Consider the following 22860-nt stretch of genomic DNA (forward strand, 5'->3'; position numbering starts at 1 on the left):
AACTAAAGACCGTCGCCGTGTTTTGGGGGGACGTGGAACTATAGCGATGGTCACTGGGTGCATGTATGATGGTACGCTTGTGTTCGGCGTGGTTAGCGTGGTGTGTCGGTGCTGTGCTCAGTGTTACTCATATACCTTGGTGTACTTTCCACGATCGGCTCAGTGCTTTCTGGCTTCAGTTCTGCAGAGCGTCAATATCGCCTGCTGCTCCTCGCAGACCTCCACCTGCGTGGTTAGCGTGGCGCGTCGGTGTTGTGCTCAGTGTGCTCATATACCTTGGTGTGCTTTCCACGACCGGCTTGGTGCTTTCTGGCTTCAGTTCACGTTTTCTTGGCGAAGAATGGCTGCAGAGCGTCAATATCGCCTGCTGCTCCTCGCGAACCTCCACCTGCGGCGTGAGCGTGTTTTCAGGGACAGAACAAACCCCTTGGACGTTTATAGCGAGCAAGAGCTAAAGCGACGTTTCCGCTTCGGTCGGGCCGGCATAGCTTATTTAACCGAGCTGCTGTATGAGGACATTGCTCACCCGACTAATCGCAGCCACGCACTATTCCGCACAGTGCGAGGTGCTTCTTGCGCTAAAATTCTTTGCCACTGGAGGCTTCCTTATACGGGCTGGGGACACAGTCGGCGTGCACGAGTCGACGGCAAGCCGGGCAGTCAGGAGCGTCTCCTTTGCACTGAAAAGGAGCGCCGCAGCCTGGATACGGTAAGAGCAGTCTTTGTCATTTCACTCATTTTGCCAGTTGTGATATTCCTCGGCAAGTAGAGTCAAGCAGGAAGAAATAGAACACAGTGTTTTAAATCGTACACCTTTATTCAGAGCTCAATGTGATGAAAATGACCGATAGCGTACTTTCGCCAACACGAAGTAACATTTTGAGGGAAGTTAAAGCGCTAACCGCATGGTGGACAGGCCGCGTCGCGCGGGGGGCTGGGGGCCGCCAATGCCAACGTTTATGAACGCCAAAGCATTGCCACTCGTCGCTGTCGCTCAGGTTGTAGGTTTTTATAAAATTGCGCGTGCCGCCCAGGAGCAGCGCGCGAGGCAGCCAATCGCAGAAGGCTGTAGGGCACTCAACCTCCGTTCTTTTTGTGAGCGAAGTTTTTTTTCCTTATCCGCTTGAAGCGAAGAACGTACCTTCAGACGCTCACTTCGTTTTGCCCGTGCACATATGGCCTCAGCGAAAACGTTCTGTAAACGTTTGGTAGAAAAGCAGTAAAAAACAAAAGCGAGAGAAAGTCACTGCTTGCAATGCCAGCCTGTATCACAGTGTAACGCACCGTTGCGCTGTGACCTTTTTTTTAACTTTATGCGTTACCGAAAATTTCATTACTGTGTTACCGTACACCCTGCTGTTTAGAGATGGAAACAGTACATAGCGTAACTGTACTTCCCTTGACCGATGAGGCGGCGGTAACAAACCAACGCTGAAAACATGCCTCTCTCTCTCGCTGAGTCTCGTCGTTCCGTGGCCCTGTGCGTTGTACGCCGGCGGCAATGACAGACAGTGGTGTCGCCGCGCGACGCATCGCCAGGGATTGTCGCCTCATGCGGTTACCGCTTTATTTCTACCGTTGAGTATAGTTATAGTGCTTTGATCGAACACAGCGGCTAAGTAAGTTAGTTTCATAATAGCGCTTGTGCGCTTGGTCGGGTTTTACGTCATACATGCTGTTCGACAACAAAATCGTGCCGCGCTCGAGCATGAGTGCGGAATTTAATTACGTGGTCGTGACTTCACGTGCTTGTCTGCAGTGCGAGTGGTGAATATGGGCACCAGAAGTGAAACAGGCTTCTTGCTTTACAGCTGGCCTTCACAGGATGAGGTGCCGGACTGCATGACCGACTTTTATGCTGTTGGAGGTTTTCCCGGCATCGTGGGCGCCATCGATGGCACTCATGTCAGGATCCAGGCGCCTGAGCTGCACGAGGAGGCGTACATAAATCGCCATTTCTACCATCCCATCAACGTGCAGCTCGTGGTAGATAGCAAGTGCCGGATCCTTGATGTGTTTGCAAAGTCGCCTGGTGGCACCCACGACGCGCGAGTGCTTACCAACAGCAGGCTCGCAGAGCGGTTCGAGTCGGGAGTTTACACCGGCATCCTGCTGGGAGACAGCGGCTACCCATGCAAGCCATGGCTCATGACGCCATTTAGGAATGCGGACACACCTAGTAAAAGGCGCTACAACGCTGCTTACGGCACCACCAGGGCAGTGGTTTAAAGGTCGGTACACAATAAATTGTAAATATTGGTTTGCATGGCCTCCTAGACGCTGATCAGTTGTCCGTGCCCATTTCGTTCACACAGCGTGATACAGTTGCAAGCGTTGTTGGGCGAACAATGTACGCTGAAAGAAATAGACTTCGATCTAGCATTTGTTTGTTAATTTAGTAACAGAGAGAGCGGATAAGTTTGTTGCAGCAGCCCGTAATGCTAAGATACAACGACTTAACATGTCACACAGAGATGTTTTAAAATTTATTAAGATAACACTTGGCAGGCTTCATGGAACAACGAAATGAACAACAAGCTACATCTTGCTAAACCAGTCATCGAGGAATGAAAATCATGTTGTTATCAGAAACACATCATACAAGTCACTGTATGTCACGTTTGCATTGGACGCACTTAACACATACATTAACGCATAGCTGCATTTTTAAGGAAGAAGACAAAAGTCTAATTGAATGATGTGAGGAACTGAAAATAAATCACCTCCTACTTTCATGCACCAAACTTGAGAAAATCCCTTTTCACCCCAGCCTGCTTTTAGGCGAGCATACACTGGTTGAAATTTCTCATGTTTTTGTTCTCTTAAAAGAAGCAAAGCTCCTGAACAAGCTTTAAGAGCTTAAAAACTATCTACGAAATCAAACATACCTTGCTCTTGGCACATGAGAGCCTGAGCTGCTTAAGTGGGAAAAAAAAACCTACGCAAGACAACAGTTCAGTAACACTGCAGGCCAATAACTTAGGCCGAACCTGAAGGTGGGGGGGGGGGGTGGCTTCTCGGGAAACAAACATGAAATCATGGCCATATGTTCGTCAAGCTATATTTATTGAACATGGAACATATCAATATTTATTTAGCAATTTGGCATGTCTGAAGTTCACAGCATTGTTTTGTATTTTGGGCAGGATAAATTTTCTTACGCGAAAGCACTGAAAAAGTTAGTTGTGTTTTAAATCTAGTTAGCTGTTGTTGAATTACAAAAGCAATGGCAGAAGCTTATTTTGCTTGCTACATTATTCCTCTAATCACGCCCTATCAGTGTAAGGTGCTACATTATTGGGGACACTTAAGCTTATCCTTTAAGGGTGCGACGCGAGAGCGTAAGCTACTATCTCAAATATGAAGTCACGCTTCAGCCAAGCCGTATGGACGTGCCTGCGTGTCATAGGGGTAACGAGAATGGAAACGGTTCTGGCAGGCTGATTCTGATATTACCCTCCCATATGGAAGGAGCGACCCAAGTTGGCAGCTCCTTCCCGTGGCATAGGGGTAAAATGAATCCAAATGTCATGACTGGCTGATTTTTTATGAGGAGACCGTAGCTTTGCCTCTTCACGGTGTAGCTGCTGCAACACTAGGACTCACTTTGGCTGGCGGAGTGTTGATTTCGCAACAAAATATTTCCTTTTACTGCCTTACATTACAGCTGATATGTTTCCATATTGTTTAATGTGCGATGCCTGGAAGGACAAATGCTCACAGCATACATAAGACTACAAAGCAGTCAGTTCCACAAACTGCAGGTTTGCATACTGCAGATATACAGTTATGTGAAACACATCATGGCGGAGTGGAAATCTTCATTCTTGCACATTATATGCATTCACTTTGGTTGCAACAACTTGCATTGTGCCCGTCACTGATGCTATAGTGGCAGTGGAGAGCTCACTGAACTTGTGTTTTGCAGGACAATAGGACAGCTCAAACGCCGCTTCCATTGTCTGCATGCTGAGTAGCGCATGGCACCGGGCCGTGTGTGCACCAACATAGTCGCATGCTGAGTAGCGCATGGCACCGGGCCGTGTGTGCACCAACATAGTCGCATGCTGCGTGTTCCACAATGTGGCCCAACAATACTCGAGCAGCATAGACGACTACACAGAACTGCCAGCTGAAGTGCCCGGACACGAGTGTCTTCTCCGGGGTGATGGATTTGCGGTGCGCAATGCCTTGGTGCGCCAAGTTTTCTCCTGCTGTAAGTACTATTACATGCACTAGAGCATGCCTGTACTAGTCACAGATTTTAAAGCTTTCGCTGGGTCACCTGTCATGATCGCACGACTGGGTAAATAGTTAATTCCTTATGTACTCGATGAGCCTTGTGCCAACTGTCTGAAGACTGCAGTCAAAATGAACCAGCTCGCCCAAAAAGAAGTGTTAATAAACCAAACCTAATACCAAGAACCGATTCGATTTGGAAAAGTACCACATGTGACAGAAAACAAATAGGTAATTTTAATAACTGCAATAAATATTTTATGATCTGTGCAGCTAAATTGTTTAACATGTAATATTTCTATTCTTATCACCAAAGCCTTATCATTTTGTCAAAGAAGTGTATGCTAACAGAATGAGATGTTAAACTATGTGACTTGGTACATGCACGCGAAAGCACCATCCCGGACTACCATAATGTGATTGGTGTTCACAGCCCCAGGTTTTGTGTATGGTAAACATGCCCGCAATGCTTGGACAAGCCTTGTGGCATAAAAATATTCATTATTAGTTAAAGGCACCAAAACAACACGCACACATACAAGAAAAGAAGTGTGTGCATGTTGTTTTGGCACCTTTAACTTATAATGAATAGACACCAATTAGCCCAACAAAAAGTTCTCTTAAGCATATAAATAGTTTGAAAGCTGCCTGCTCAGAATGGCACAAGTAATTTTGATTTCAGCACTTCTGATTTCGTTAGGACAACCTCACTTTCTGTTGTGGCTCATTTCAGTTGATTTTCAATAACATTTGTTTATTAAAAGCACAAACATGCCATTTATGCTACTTTTCAGCGTGTATTTCTGAAGGCATGAGTGTTAGTTGCTACAAGTTTTCTTGCTATGCGCACGGTAGGTCATGCAGACATATTACATGAAACTCGATGTATCAAGATTTGTTAATGACCTTTAGAGCATGCTGTTGCTGGTAGGAGGTCGTGATGTGCACAAGACGCAGTTAAAAAAGATAATTGCATTCGTTAATGGTTAAAGGCCTCACATTACTTTACAAACAACTTAGAAGACAAGGCTATGCCTGGCGTGTGTTTATGTGCACTTGGCAAATCTCAATGAGGTTGCCAGCCCGTCCTATTGTAGGGCAGTAATTGTGTACGGCAATGAATGATCTGAAAGCAGATGATACTCTTAAGCAATTAGCAAGCATGCACACCTAAGTAAATATACGTGTTCGTATTATGTATCCCTGACAAGTAAACAATCGGTACAGACAAAGCCTTTTATAACAATACCACTTTTTTCAATACATTGCATATAACAACGGACAACCGCAACACCGTGAACTTTACCATGGTTTTTAGGGAAAATTTAACGATGCTGTAACAGTCAATTATTAGTACAATTATATTTGGTTACTGTGTGCAAATCCTAGCAGTAAAAAACTCAGGTACTGCAATCATGCCAAGCAAAGCACGTCACAAAGTGCTAAGAATGATTAACTCCCTGCAGGACATGTCACTTGTGCTGAAATTCGTTTAGCTTTGTAAAGTAGTTCGACGCCCTGTAGAATATTGTCAACAATGTTGGCGTGAAGAAGTCAATTTAAATTTGAGCTGATTGATTGCATATTCTTGCTTGCAAATAAGTGAAAAGTGTAAGCTATTTCCTCTTTATTAACATTTCTGAAGTTTCTCGTTTTCTTTGTTTTGGCTTAGGCCAGTTATAACAATTACTGGTTAAAAGAATATTTGTGTGGTCCTTTGCTATTGTTATAAGTGGGTTTGACTATAATATCGACTGTTCAGCCAGACAATATAACATTGTTTTGTCTACGCCAAGGAACACACAGGAAAGAGAACGTCAAGGATGCTTATGTTTTCCTTTTTCTTTTATGAGCCTTGCTTAGTGCTGTAATGTGATAGTGTTGTGCATGGTAAAGTACAGAATTTCAATTTTTTTCCTCAGTAGGAGACACTGATTATTCGAGGGAATGCAAGACATAAATTTTCACCTTAAAGATGATACGGGTCGAGGCATCTCACACAAAATGAGCAGGTATAAGACCTTAATAGGCGCTCTTTCCTTCTGTGTGCAATTTAAAAATATCATGATGATAGAAGCAGCACTGTAGTAATCCTGTTATTTTCCTCTGCATTATGAAGCACAGAATCAGCATCTATAATTTCGGGTTAAAGATCATATAATGCACCTTTATATATAATTATGCAAAGGCAACAAAATGACGTTACAAATACAGTGTATAATGAAACTTGTTCATTTGGCCAAATGTCTCGAGGAGATACTTTGACGAAAGCGAAAGTTATCGGATGTGCCCTAAAGAAGGGCAGAAAAATGCTTACATCAGCAATTTCATGTGACACAAGTAGATGGGCGTTGTCAGTGCAGATAAAACCCATGTTGAAAATGTTTTTCTTTTTTTTTTGTCAAGTACCTTTTATGTGCATACTGTTGGCCACATTGAAGAAGTGCTTCAAATTTGAAAAGGCCTCTTCTAGCCCTTTTGCACTGAAACTCAGTATCAGTGGTGCTTCCTCAGAAAATAATCCCATATTCAGAGAATGCTTCACCACACATTTCATGAATTATTGCAGTGAAGTATGCACTGCAATGAAATTTAGCATATCTTGCTTGCAGTGTCAGCAGCTTAAGCATACTGAAAGCATTAGGGTAGTGCATCTTACAATTACAGAACATTCTTTTCAGTGTGGCAGCACTTCAAGACTTTAGGAACAGTTAAATGGCAAGCAGTGTCACAAATGGTGCGGTTGGCGAATATGTGCTCCCTGCTTTAGCTGTGGGATTGTGTGTTCTTGAGGAAAGCATAACAGAAACTGCATGCAGGGAACAGTGTACTGTAAAAGTGAACCCATCATTGTAGTTAATGTATAGGGAGGTCCACTTCAGTGATTGTTGGTTGTGCGAGCCACACCTTGATATGACTGCCCGTTCAAATTACTTGGAGCGAGCCCACGAATACCCGAATTAGAGACAGTTCAATGCCACACACTTACGCATCTGTCCACTAATATGGGGTGCCTAGTTGCAGTTCACTGAATAAGTAGAAGAAAGGGTGCCAAAATAATGCAACTTTACTGTATGTTCAAAGGGAAAAGGTTTATATCCTTGATCAGTAACCAGTTCTATAAATTCTACTATAAACTAGGAAACATCACATTTCTCAGACACGGTTCTGACACCACAGCCGAGACAAAGCAGCTCCAAGTACAACATCTAGAACATCCTCCAGGCCTACCTGACTGGCAGGTTGTAAGCACGTGATAAAATATAAGCGGTGCATAACTTATCACTACATTCCTGCAAAGGTACCTATGTGGAGTCTTTGTAACAAGTGAATAGAGTTTGGAATCAGAATGAGCCCTTTGGATATTGAGAATCCCATGCTAGCCACCGGACACAAAGGTTCAATGGAGCAACGTAATAAACATTGTGACTATGTCATGTAATCTCTACATGTGGTAAATGTAATTGAAAAAAAAACTAAACCATGAATTGTGTAAAAATAGCTACACTGCTAAATTGATGCCTGTGTCTTCACTGTGCATAACTTGTGAAATGCTTTAAATTGTTGCTGAGTTCAATATTTCAACCTGCATTTGCAATAAATTGAAATTTATTATTTAGGTATGCTTAGATAATTGGAGCCCTGAACTGCATGATACAGTCTATTCCCGTTAAGTGCAACATATACGTAAGGGTTATTTTTATAACACTAAGTAGGGAAACATTAGCTCAGTCATGTACCGTCTTTGCTAAAAGTAACCATGCTGCATGTTTTGCTTCTCGCTTGTATTCTAAAGGCAATATTATTCCGAAAGAATCCCAATTTGTTGAGAAGTGAAGACAGAAGCTTGTCTTTACTGTTGCAGAGATTACAACTTTAGAAGTGGCACGAATCCTCTGCTACCCGACTGAGAAGCTGAACACGCAGCCTGGTTACTTTTTGGCAAAGACGGACCATGTCCATGTTGCTGTCAGTCTATGTACTCAAATTACACCTAGGTGGGTCACATAGCATAAACTGTAACAGTGTAAGCATCAGAAAATAAGGTTGTGTGGGACACTAACACTAAATACATTGCGCTGCTGCTTTTTATGTCTTACTGAATGATGTATGTATGATGTATTTTCACTTCGTTTTCCGAAAGTAGGGGGTAATGAATACCAGCATGTACAATTTTTCTACCGCGGGGTTGCAGTCACGTGCAAGTGCAGCAGGTTCATGTCTGCTACCCATAAACATTTGCAGCACAGTTGCACAGGGTAGCATTTTCATCTCATTTGTGAATTTCTTTTTATATTGCAATGCGTACCCAGACTTTAGGTTCAGTGGGCGAACAAATGTTTATGCAGGCAACACTATTGCCAGAAATTTTACTCACTTTTTTGTGTCAATATGATTCATGTCCTCAATTTATTATTTGTTTTACAGGAATTGCCCTTGCTGCCAGCAATTCATCTAGTCACTGTCTAAGCCGCAAGTCCAGAGATGTGAGTCTTTGCATCGACTATGTAGAGCAGAAAGAATCAAATGCTGCTGAGATGTCAGGACCTCTTAGGAAATCAATGGCAGTTCACAGTATGTCTCCAGACAAAAGAATCAGATAATGACCTTGATTTCGCCTATGCACCAATAATGTGTAGGCACAATTTGCCGAAGTTGATCCGAAAACAAGAAAATAGTAGTGATAAGGGACAGAGCGAATACAGAAGGTAGAGGAACTAGCATGCTTTAATTTCATTGTAGCAAAAACAAAGACCAAATTCTTGCAATGTAATCGGTAATGCAGTAGGTGTATAATTGTTGATGGATACAGACTGACTTGAAAAAACATGTTCTATGACACTTTGCAGGGACTAGTCGGCTGTCATTAGCATTAGGCTGCATTCATTTTGAAGAGATATTGCAAATGCTATTGCCATGCAAGGTATGTTGCTAGAGTGATGTTGACAACAGCGGCATTTACTCTTCCTCCAGTAAAGTATTTCACTTAGACTGAGTTGCTTTGGGACATTGAACCCCTTAAACACAACACTGCACCATAGACTGCAATGAAATAATATTCACTATTCAATACAATATTGTACAAATAGATATACATAACACCACTGTGTTGCCGGTGAGGTTAGGGCACTCGACTACTGTGCCCAAGGATGCAGGATTAGATGTCAGCCTCAGACTGAGTTGATTTGGGGCATTAAATCCCAGAAATTAATCTAGCCAAACTAAGAACAGATTTTCACCGTACCCAGCAGTGAAATAACACTTACGAGGTGGCGCAGTGGTTAGTGCACTCGGACTACTGCGCCCAAGGATGCGGGTTCGAATACTGGCCTCGACGACCGCTTTTTGATACGGTGAAAATGCAAGGTACCTGTGTGCTGTGCGATGCCAGTACGCATTAAAGAACCCCATGTGGTAAAAACTTCTGCGCCATCCACTCCAATGCTTCTCATAGCCTCAGCCGCTTTGGGATTTTTAATCCCATAAACTAAACAAGCAAGATATAATGTTCAAAATTCAGCACTCAATAATATTTCTTTTTTTCAAAACAAGGTGTAGCTGCTTGCTAGCAAATAGGTGGGTAGAGAAAATAATGTTTAACCTATTTATAAAAAAATATTGCACTATAGTATTTACATTATATACATGTGTCGGCTTCTGTGTCGGTGTCGTCCTCTAGCTTTTGGAGCTCCAAAAGTCTACGCTTCTTCTCAATTTCCATCAACTCTAGCTCCAAAAGCCGACGCTTTCCCACTAGCACTGAGTTGCGAGCCTAGAGGTCTAGCTTCTTTTTCTGGGAGCACAACACCTCTTTCTGGTACGTTAGCACATCCTTGGCAGCAACAGCTACATTGGCTAACTGGTCTGCCAAGAAATCGCATTTTTTAATTTTGCTGTAGCAGCTTCTGCCACCTTGGCTGTGGAATCTGCTACAGACGTTGCTGTAGCCTGTTCAGCCACAGCAGCCCTTATTCGTGCTTGCAGCGTCGCTGCCTCAAGCTCAATGTTCTTTCGGTTTAGCTCGAGAACATGTTGCATTTGCAGGGCATGCTGTTGCGACTGTGACAGGCGTGCAGACCCTGCTCGTCCTCCCACTGTGGCCCCCCTAATGTGTCCTGTGGTCTGGGACTGTGTCTCGTGTGCGGGCAGCTGAGACGTCTCTTGCCGCAAGTCTTGAAGATGCGGATCGGTCGCTGAAGCAGCATCGTAGCTGCTGGTGCCAGGTGCCTCCTCCTCCTATTCGGGAAAGAATATTTCGACTTGGTCGCTTTCGCTGCGATGCTCAAAATAGATGTCTGTGCAGTTACTTGTTGAACGCTGCACCCTTGATGGTCCAGGTTGTGGGGAGAGCTGAGCAGTCTCGTCAAGTTCGTTTGACCTGTACAATTCCAATAGCTATGATAAGTTGTGTATACCAAGACAGGAGAGGGCTGCATTGAGTGAAATATCACGCGAGCTTTAGTTATGCGTTTTTTCATGCTTAGCACAGTCTCTGATGTTTTATCACTTTGATTACACCACAGGAATGAACATTTTTCTGCTCTGATGTCAGCCAAATTCAACTGTTTCTGCATTGCTCCACACCGGTCTAATTTTGTTTAGTACTTCTGTCTCATTCTTTACCTTTCAAAGGTGTTTTCAGCACTGCTGATAGCTGCAGTTGTTTTGTAGTTCGATGATTGGCAAGCAGGTTTGCTGCTTTCGTTGTTGCTGATTTTCTACTTTAATTGTGAATGCAAGTCATTGGAATGAATGATTACTTTAGGAACACTTGCACAGTCTCCGAGTACTGTATTTGCGGCATGTGCACTTAACAACATGCTACTGCAGATGCACCAATTCTGACTTGATCACTCACATGCTGATAGTGCCATTTCAGTTTGCGGCAATGAGTTCTGCCGCATTAATGTTTCTTGTACACTTCAGTACTGCACTTTTTAATGCATGCTAAATACTGTTTTCAATAGCCCCCAAACAGCCTTGCCAGCATCAGCTACTGAAGCATGTTGCATTACCTCACTCAAATGTTTTGGCAACAAAATGTCATTGTGTTGCTTTGCTTCAGTTTTGTACTCATTGCGACACACGCTGTATGCTTGCATCACTGAACACCGAAGATAGGGGAATGTTCATATTCAGTGATGCATTATGCCTGCACAACAGGAAACATGGAACTAGCTCAAAAGTACTTTTTTCCACTTTACACACTTTTAGTGTAAAAGTGCATGGGTCCTGTAATCTCAGGTTGTGCAAAGCATACTACAGTATTTCAATGCGTCTTGAGAAACCTCCACCTCATGCTGCACTGACAATAAACAAGGTCACCTTGTGAAATCGATTGCAGTATGTCGAAAATGGCTAGTGCTATTTACCGCGCCTAGGGAACATTGAAAATAATTACTAAGTACTCAATGAAAGTAACGCACATTTCTTAATACAGTATTGCAGTTAGCTTGCATCAGTGCCATGGAAATATTTACAATCGTGAAAACAAATGTTATTCTTTTTTGTCACTTTTTTCGGACATAGAGGTCATTGCCAAAGACCCACACTAATTGTACGCAGAGCTCTGTAATACTAGCATTTGTGAAACTTCCCATAGGGCCCATGAGTAAGAAAACTGCAGTTTTGATTGGTCAAAAATTCGGGTGTCTATCAATAGTGGCAGAGTCGACGGCCACTAAACGAAACTGTGTAAATTGCAAACATTCAGATTGTTGACAACAGTGCAATCATTACGGAAATGAAAATATCTTACAATGCAGTAGCGAAAATTCTGACACAGCAGTTGTTGAGGTGAAAAAAGAAAAAAAAATGATTCCTAGGGTATAATGACAGCAACAGGAGAAACCTTCTATTGACCGCTTCTAGATAGTGAAACCATTCATACGCATCCAAAGTGTGAATACTAAAACCAATCACTTTTTGGAAGCGGTTTCCCAACTAGTATGATCCAAAAGCCCAGATTATATGTGGCAACCAAAGTTGCGTACAGTTCTGTTCAAAATCATTCTCAACTTTAGTGTGGCATAGCACTTAGATGAAACCTTCACTTACGCGTTTAGGTCGATGCCATCAGGAATACCCTCCAGCATTAGGTTTTCTGGGCCAACGACGGCTTGCACGGCCTCCAAAACGGGACCCAAGACAGTGTCATGGCTGCCCCCACCTATAGATGTGTTTCAGCATGTGAATAAGTGACCTCATGTTTGGTGTTTGACAAATGTCATGTAAAATTACTTTGTACTTGCAGAAACTTTCACCTGTCACAGCTCTGTACATTTAACAGCGCTTTCATTGTAATCACAGCTGCGACAAATGCATAATATAAATAGTGGCATGTAAAACGCATATTATTCGCAGGTGTAGCAAAACCTTGAGTCATATCACATGCATGTTTTGTTATGTTTTTTTGTGCCACCTAAGCATATCTGCATTATATACTTGTGCAAATGCTTTATTATTACTTATTCCGCCTTTAAAGACAAATACCGGCAATCCTTGCTTGGTGTTTGTTATGAAGTCTCTGCTGCAGTGTGACCTGTTGAACAAAGTGTCGCCATGCTTAGTGTGTGTATGGCATTTACAACTGTGAATTTGTGGCCGTCTCAAGTCTATGTTCCTTTACACATCTGACAGCATTTTTTGCCATTGTATATTTTTCTCAGTTATATGCTGCAAGAATAAAAGGTGCAACTGATTGTGCTCAGTGTCGTGTGGGTGCCGGTCAAATGCTTACAATACATCGCCTCAAAACCTACTCATCTCATATATATATATATATATATATATATATATATATATATATATATATATATATATATATATACACGAGGTTGCGTACTCACAACCTGTGCACATGCAATACCTAGAACAGGCAAGCATTATATGACTGTGGAAAAAAAGAAGACATTTATTTTATCTGCACTATAACACGGCCAGGGCAAAAGCTGTGCCTTCAAAAGTACACATACCACGTTGTTCTTATGCTGACAACTGCAGTAGTCATATAAACGGTTGTATTGTCACAGGATGGAGCGCATTTGGCAAGCACTCGCAGATTATGACTAGCAGCTTACCGGTATCGCTCAAAAGGAAAGTATACAACAGTTGCATCTTGCCTGTACTCACCTATTAGGCTGAAACGTGGAGGCTAAGAGAGTTCTACTCAAGTTGAGGACAACCCAGAGGGCTATGGAACGAAAAATGGTAGGGGTAACATTAAGAGATAGAAAGCGTGCAGAGTGGGTCAGAGAAATAACTCAAGTTACCGACATTCTAGTGGAAATTAAGAAGAAGAAATGGACATGGGCAGGACATGTAGTGCGAAGAGAGGATAACCGATGGTCGCTGAGGGTAACAAACTGGATTCCAAGGGAAGGAAAGCGTAGCAGGGGGCGGCAGAAAGTTAGGTGGGCGGATGAGATTAAGAAGTTCGCAGGGGTCAAGTGGATGCAGCTAGCACAGAACCGGGTTAAGTGGAGAAATATGGGAGAGGCCTTCGCCCTGCAGTGGGTATAATCAGGCTGATGATGATGATTATTGTCACAGGCTAGATGAGCAACAGTTGTAGACAGAGAGGAGACGGAGGAGAAACAGATGGCTGAAGCAAAGGTGACTGCTAGACCTGACCTATGGATGAGATAGCATTTCACGGACACAGTAATTATATAGTGAACTATATTGCCACACCCTTAACCACTCGTGGCTACTGAGTCCTCGGCTCCTCTCAAGTTCGTGGCTGCCTTGCGCGCATCCTATAACGTTTGAGTAAACCTACATGACATTTGAGTATACTTACCTCGGCTGTTTAGAATTTGTGATCATTACAACAAAAACAATGTGAAATTATGACAAGTATATAATGCGTAAATATACTTGACAAACGAAATATACACAAATAGTTAAAATGCGGGCAAGGCGAATGTCAGGGCTAGAACCAGAGACAATGTTTAAAGCAAATATAAAACACATTCATGTAGTGCAACAACAGCGATTGTTTAATTTCCTCAGCTGTAGGTGTTTTTCAGTGGTAGAACTCTGCTAGTTGGTTCGGTGATTTCATCCAGCTGTAACAACGCCTTCCAAAGGAGGAAACAGCGCGATTAGAAAAGGACACACAAGTCAAGGAAAAGCACTAATGATGACGACACGCATTGCATTACAATGAAGCTGCTACAGAAAATTACGTACCAGGGCATCAGCAATAACGAATGTTTCGTAAGCAATGGCATTGAAGGTTTAATGAATTAGCGAAATTATGGAGATAAATTCTGCTGGATGAGATTTCAATACTACTATTGTAGAAAAGTGAGGAATGTTCTCTCTCTCCCTCAATGTATAATATATATATATATATATATATATATATATATATATATATATATATATATATATATATATATATATATATACACAAACTTTTAATACATTTTCATTTCTGTTTAATATTTCGCCTGCATCAAATTTAATACACATAAATTGCATGTCGCTTGCTAATGTTTGCGCAGCGCCCGTATCAGCGATGATAAAGTTACTAAAATAAGAAAGTAAATTACAACGAGAAGCTCAGTTATATGGTCGGCAGAAGTGTTTGACTTCACGAATACAGTTAATAGAATTATCTGCAAGAAACACTACATACATAGAGGAGCCGATCACGATTTCGAAGTTTGAGAGTATCGAACTAGGACGAAATGTGCAAATCATCCTTAGCTGAAATCGTGAGTGGTGCTGACCATCAAGTGTACAATGTAGCTATAGCGATAATTTTATTAGTTTCAAAATTGCCAATTTTATCTCCAGCGAACACGCTCGGGGCAATGCGGCCGGGCTAATATTTAAAGCTAGCATAAGTAGAAGCTGGTATGGTGTATAGATTATATTGGAAGTGAACTGTCTCGCAATACTGAATAATACGCAATACTGCACCAGCTCCAACATTCTAGATTTAGTTTTCCTGAGTAGTCATTTCCCCTGTCAAGAAACCAATGTGGAAATTTTAAATGGCCTGTCTGACCACAAACTAGTAATGTGTTCTGTCCCGCATCACATAATGCACCTTGTTTGCAATCAACAAAAACGTATCCCGACTACAACCGAGCTGACGACACTACCATACTTGATACTTTATCGCACGAACTAACATCATTTCAACTTTTCTCGGATGACATACACACTGATATAGAAACATTGTGGCAGAGATTTAAAAACGTTGTGTCATATTGCATCACTAATTATGTGCCTACCAAGACTAAGAGAATACGCAAACGTAATCCATGGATAACTCGAGCCGTAATTCATGTCAAACTAAAAGTTCGACGACTGAAAAAAGTGCAAAAACGCCATCCATCACCGAGAACAATTGAAAAATTAACCTTGGCTATCACTGATTTGAAATCCAAAATAAAAACAGCTAAAACTTTTTACTTTACTAATACGCTGACTCGCTTCTTAAAAGATGCTCCCCAAAAGTTCTGGCGTCACCTGAGCCCTAAATCAAGAAAGGAAAACCAAGCTTCTCCAGACGAAAACCGAACTATTGCAGCCGCGCTGAATAACTACTTTACTTCTATCTTCACTACAGACAACGGAACTACGCCTCGTACTAATTTTTGCTCCGGAAATTACCTAGAACCCCTTACCGTAACAGAAACAGGTGTCTTAAACCTCTTACTAAACTTGGACACAAAAAAAGGATCAGGGCCTGATGGAATCTCTAACATCTTCTTGCGTAGATATGCGGAATGGGTAGCAAAATTTTTAGTGGTACTCTTTAACAAGTCGTTGTCAGCGCACACCCTTCCTAAAGAATGGAAAATAGCTAAAGTGACACCTATACATAAAACAGGAAGTAAATCAGATCCCTCAAATTTCAGACCAATTTCACTAACCAGCACAGTATGCAAACTACTAGAACACATTATCTTAAAACACATAACAACCTACTTAGAAGAAAATGAAATTTTAACACCTCTTCAGCACGGTTTTCGGAAAGGAGTTTCTACAGTCACACAACTAATCGAACTTACACATGACATATCCTTCGCCATTGATCAGCAGACCTAATTTTTTTAGACTTTTCTAAAGCTTTCGACCGCGTATCACACTCTAAGCTTATTATGAAACTAACTGCAACCTTTGGAGCTGGTTCCATAGTAGATTGGATTGTTGACTACCTGACTGACCGTACTCAATTCGTCGAACTTAACAACGCGAGGTCCGAAACAGCCAATGTAACATCCGGTGTACCACAAGGGAGTGTTCTGGCCCCAGTATTATTTTTAATTTTTATAAATGACTTACCTACTACTGTTTCTCACAATATTAAACTTTTCGCCGATGACTGTGTACTTTACCAGGAAATTAACTCTGTCAATGACCATATAACTTTAAATAACGCCCTAACAGCAGTGACAAAGTGGTGTGAAGAATGGCAAATGACTATTAATGTTAAACAATCAGTTACTTTATCCATAACCAGAAAGTTACATCGATCAGTTTTTCAGTACACATTAAACAACATTCCCCTTGCCTCGGTTTCCGAATATAAATATTTAGGCATAACACTGACCTCTGGTTTCAGATGGGATTCTCATGTTAACATTGTCACATCAACCGCCTTAAAACAGCTATTTTTCATTAACAGACGCTTTAACAAGCACCATCCGAAACAAAGCTACTCGCCTATAAGACATTTGTCAGGCCAGTTCTAGAATATGCCAATGTTGTCTGGTTCCCTTTCAGTAACAAGCTTACTAAACAGATAGAAGCAGTACAGAGGAAGGCGGTCAGATGTATATATAACAAACACAGGTTGACAGACTCACCAACAGTACTCAAACAGGCAGGACTACTCACCCTTCAAAACAGAGCAAAACTAGCGCGCCTTAAAACCATGTACCAGCTAATGCACAATCACTTAAAAATCGACACTTCAAGATACATATCAAAATCGCAAACAAGACAAACACGTAATAATCACGCTCACACTCTAAACGAGTTTTCATTCCGTACTGACACTTTCAAATATTCATACTTCCCTCGTGCTATACGCGAATGGAACACCTTACACACATCCATTGTTAATAATTCATCAATAAATGCTTTTAGTACACGTGTGAAACATAAGCTACTTACATCTGACTAATTACTGTGTTCTTATGTCATTACGAATTTTTCTCCTTCCGTTTGTGTTTCACTTGTATTATTTGTCCGCGAAAATCTTGTCATACGCTCCTCAGTCTGTCTTATTGCTATAGTATAATTTGTTATGCATAATTTTGGTATCATATTCGTTCATGTACTTGATTAATTGCCATTACTATATTTTGTACCTCTGTATTTTTATGCCCTTCCTGTTACGATCCCTGATGGGATTAACAGTATCGAATAAATAAATAAATAAAACCGCTGTTCTTTTTTTTATGCATCGTGAATAAGCTTCACGCCGAAGGGCTACCAGCGGGGTGCCAAAGGTTAATCGCGTTTCTTTCCACGACCGGAGCTAGCTTTTGCGAGCTACCAAGCACGTGTGGTCCCTCGTGTGTCGTCATCCGTCCGCATTTTTGTTCAATTCAGATTGCAGCGTGACACTAGTACGAAAGAGCGTTGCATGGCACGAAAAAAAATACGCACGAAACGTACAGAAGCAGACGCCTCGCGTGCCTACGCAGCGAGTCAAGCGGCAGCATGAATGGATTGAATATAAGAGTGGTCCCTTTGAAACAGGATGGTGGCAGTTGCCATCACGCTCGAGTTGATTTATTTTACTTTGCATTGAATGTTGTTATTAATTTAAGTAATTCATCATTATGTTAAGATTTTTTAATTTCATTTTTACTCCAGTAACCTTATGTCATCTTTCTACTTTTCAACCACCAATCTTCCAATCATTTTTCTACCTTACACCGCATATTAAATCACCCACCACTGGTGACTCTAAACCCTAGGACCGAAGTATAAGCCTCAGAGAAGGTCACTGCGCCTGAATTGGCATCAGGGTGGATACCATCACATTCGACTATAAGACGTTCGGTTAAGTCTTCGGATTTACTGCACTCTGCATATGTGCCATCTTCTTGCTAATTATTATTATTTTCAGCTGGGCGTACTAAGCTACCCAGACCGAGCAGTTATCAAAGAAAGGTTCCTTCCCGATCAGAACTTACTAGTTTCGGCATATTTCATGCACTATGCTTGCTTTTCATACAAATCATCCATTTTTTGGCCTCATTTTTTTTACCGCATTTTTTAACGTTCTTTACTCTGCCGTCCATGCGCCCTGAATACTTAGTGGTTACCTTCCTAGTTCGTTTCCTACATTTTGAGCCGACGCTTTTCAGATAGTTATTTAAATACTGTAGCTGCCCACCTCTTACTGTCCATTTTCCTCTGGCGTTCATTATAAAACATTTTACTCTTAGCTCCTCGTGCTTCGAATGATGTCCAGCCGATACTTCCCTGTACCGCCTCGTTTGCAGATTTGCCATGGGTACCTATAGTACTAATCGTCCAACAGCTGCCTGATTTATATACAACCTCGACTGTACCTCTGCTATTAGGCTCAGAAACGCATTATCGAAAGTAAGTGCCAGACTTCCTGTGATAGTCGGCGCACTCTAAGCTCAGTTCAGTTCAGTCGTTCAGTCGTGTCCGACTCTTCGTGACCCTATGGACCATACCACGCCATGTTTTTCCGGTCTCTCACTATCTTTCTAACATCACATAACTTCATCTGCAGCGCCTCGAGGATGCCATCTAACCATCGCGTTCGCTGCCTACCCCTTCTCCGGTGACCCTCAACCTTTCCCAACATCAAATCTTTCTCCAGCGACTCCTCTATTCTCATCAGATGACCAAAGTAGCTGAGCTTTAGCTTTATAATTTGACCCTCCAATGAGCACTCAGGGTTAATATGGTCGACAATATCGACTGATTTGATCTTCTGGCAGTCCAAGGAACTCTCAAGAGTCTCCGCCAGCACCACAATTCAAACGCGTCAATTCTTCGGCGGTGAGCCTTCTTCACAGTTCAACTCTCGCATCCATACATCACAATTAGAAAGACCATAGCACGAGTTATACGGATCTTGGTTGGCAGTCTAATGTCTATGCTCTTTACTAGGCGGTCAAGGCAAACCATGGCTCTCTTTCCCAGAAACAAGCGTCTCTTAATTTCATGGCTGCGGTCTCCTTCCGGGGTAATCTTGGAGCCCAAAAAGACATAACCTGTTACAGCTTCCACTTCTTTTCCCTTGATGCTCCAGGACTTGATAGGATAAGACGCAATCATCTTTGTCTTTTTAATGTTCAGTTTAAGCAAAATCTCACTATTTTTGTACGCTCATCAAAAATCTCGAGTTCCACTTCAGATAGAGGGACAAGCCACAAAGTAAACATTACACAAAAGTGTCGCGAATAAATAATAGTGCCTCCACCCCCTACCTAAAAACATGCATCCTACGTACAACAAGGAGAGGAGACAAAAGAGGGTCGAGACTCTCGCAAAGAAAGCGGAGAAAATAAAGCCTGGGAAGGTCGTTTGCTTGGACGCGGCTAGCGGAAAGTCGGGATCGGTGGTGGATGCGGTCGTAAACGGTCAACCTTCTTCACAGTCCAACTCTCGCATCCATACATCACAACTGGAAAGCTCATAGCACGAGTTATACGGATGCACTCTAAGCTATTCATCGCTAAAAGAGGACACCTCGCCCCATTGCTCGGTGCCGAAGAAGGCGCATTTCCAGTATTATATTACACACTAGTGGATCGGTCTCTTCCTTTCAGACGAGGAAGGAAGGCGCAGTCTTGCTGGCCATGTAATAAGTGCGGCATTTTGCTTATTCATTCGTGTCGGCTGCACGAAGGCGCTTGTAACATTGCAGTGCGCCTAAACCCCTTTGTCACGCTCTCAGACGCGCGCGCGCGGTGCTAGCGGCAACGCTGTCACGGGCGCTAGGAGATACGACGTGGCGGCCGCTTACTGCGCCGGCTGCGAGTGAAAAAACTTCATTGAGTGATAACGGTTTCTGCAGTCTTCGCCACAAAAAAAAAGAAGCAAGGAAAGGCGCCCAGCCGACACCACCAAGATCTTCACAAGGCCTGCGCACCCCAGCAGCCTACGTCACGACGGGCGGATGGCGATAAAGTTCCAGCAAATGAAGGGGCGAGCGCGGATCTGAGTCTAGTCATATGATGTCATCTCGCCCCTTTACCCAAGCCTGTACGCCCAGATTCAGTGGCTGACACCTTATCGCTCATCCGCTTGTCGTGACGTTCGCTGATGGGAGAGAAGGTGATGCAAAGGCCTTGTTAGAATCTCGGTGGTGACGGCACCAGCCCGCTTAGCCCCTGTCCGCAAGCTATGCGCAGCACGTGATTCCTTTCAGGCGTTTTCTCTAATTAGTGATTGCTGCAAGTTTTCTTCACGAAATTTTCGTTTTAGGATGTAACAGTTATATCCGGCATAACGAATGCATGTCAACGCTGCTTGGCGACCACACAACGGGACCCTAAAATAAAGCGTGCCGTTAACCGAAGTGTAATACGGTCGCACTAGTCCATTAAACATTGATAATGTGTGTGGTGTAAAGAGCGTGACGTTCAATTATGTTACCTCAAGGACGGATCAGTTTAATCTGAAGTGTGCTGTCTAAAAACTGAAAGCACATTTCGTCGCAAAACGTGCAATAAGGGTGTTGGTTACGCTAAATTCTGCTTAATTGTGGCGAATTGCTAAACAATGCTGTTTGCATTCTGTTCCCTTTTCTGCTCATTTGATTTTGAGCTAAGTATTCTCCAAGTGCTTTGTGCCCCCCCCCCCTCCTATGGAACACCCTCCTCGGAGGGCCTCTAATTTATTTGAATGAATGAATGAATGAATAAATAAATAAATGGATTAAAATGGAATCGGGCGCAGTAATTTTGATTACGGCGTATTAAATGTAGGCAGGGGTTCCTCAGAGTGACTACATTGATTTATGTTACAGAAGGGTTGATTGGGCCACATTTTAGGTTTACGGGTTCAAACATCAAGCATTTCCTTTTTTTTTTTTTCGAAATTCAAACTTTTGCGATAGGTCACCTGCTGTACCAGAGAATACTGAAGGAACACTGCCGACAAACATGGAGAGTTTCGCAGTACGAATGTCTGCTGTTGTTTCTGGGCAAGTCCGCTTCATTGGTAGTGGTTTTCAGGGACTTCCACTTCGTGGCAAAACCGAAAGTTTCTTACACACTGCAATTCTGTACCCGTTCTGGTCAACAAGGGAAATAGAAAAGCAATACTCACCTGCCTCGTGATGTCTTTTGCGGGCTACTTGAAGGGTGGCCTTTAGTTGCTGCTTCAGGTTTTGCCAATGTTTACGCAGCTCTCTCTCATCTCTCTGCGACCTGCTGTGGTGTGAATTAAATATCCTAGTGACTTCGCGCCAGGCGTCACATCGCTTTTTAGAGCGCAGCTCTTTGGCGTCCGTTCCTGGGTTTCGCGTCGGCGTCGTCGTCGGCCTCGTAACCAGCTCCGCCCCCCTTTCATCCCCCCAGCGCTAGCAGCGACCGACTGATATCGCTGGATGCCGCTGACGTCGCTACAGAGTCAAGATAACGTGACTGCATAGAACACCATCGCCGCCATGCAGAAAGAGGAGGGGAGGGTCCCCCCCCCTGTTCCTGTGTGGCGGATAGGGTGCTCTTCAGTTGCCGACGCGCCGGTTATTTCACGTAGGCCCCGGCACTTCGACGAATACGTGACCACCTTCCCACGGCTAGACCTGGTTCTTGGCGCTGCGGAAGCGAGGGTATCATATTGTTTGCGTCGGCATCGGCGGCGTTGTCCTGAAACCAACTCCGCAGCTGGGGTTGACTCACTATCGGCGTCAGCAGCATCAGTTAGTTGCTGCTATCTCTTCCCTCCTCCCTTTATCGCGTTGTCCGCTTGCTGCGCGCGCTTCTGCCCCCATCGTTTGCCGCTGGGTGTACACGCCACCCCCCTCCCCCCTCTTCCTGCGAGTCTCCGGTTGTCAAAGCGCCGGCTCGAACTTAATTCCTTTCTTCGCGCGCTCTAAAAAATTCTGTGATAGCGCATACATGTGTTGCTCGATTTCTTTGCCTCAATCTATCGAAAAGGTGAAACAGCTTATTTGCTGCGCTCAAATTTCGCGTTAGGAAGTAACGTAATCGTCAGTAATTTTTTTTGACCGTTTAGCAAAAATTGCGACCCTATGGTCAGCAATCAAATTCACAAGGTCTATTTTTTCATCTTCCAACCACACGGCCTTTTGGACACGTTTGAGGGGGGGGCTGAGAGGTCACGCCACTGTAGTGTTAAATGAGCAGCCCACAGTGACCAACAGTCCTCTCCACAGCGCGTCGACTGCTCTGCGGAGCATGTGAGCGCCTTTTAAAGTTTTGGGTTTGAGGCATTCACTTTTTCTCATGCACGACAGAAAGAGATGAATGCCACCTCATCGCTTTCTTGTCCAGCCCCTGCATTGCGAGTTTGGTCTGTTCCGCCAGGCTAGCAGATCCTCTGTGACGCGGTGACTGGCCAGGGCGTCGTGATGCTGCAGTGTAATGAGACGGCCAGGAAAGCAGGCACGAGTGATAGCGATTATCGCGCGTT

General features: G+C 43.2%; 1 pseudogene; it reads right to left on the bottom strand.

Annotated features, from left to right (window-relative positions):
• Positions 1-10095: 10095 nt before the first annotated feature.
• Positions 10096-22860, bottom strand: part of LOC146177292 (uncharacterized) — a 75448-nt pseudogene continuing 62683 nt past the window's right edge.

This window comes from Amblyomma maculatum, chromosome 10 (assembly GCF_055883805.1).
Source record: "Amblyomma maculatum isolate TAMU_Amacu chromosome 10, ASM5588380v1, whole genome shotgun sequence".
Taxonomy (NCBI): Eukaryota; Metazoa; Arthropoda; class Arachnida; order Ixodida; family Ixodidae; genus Amblyomma; species Amblyomma maculatum.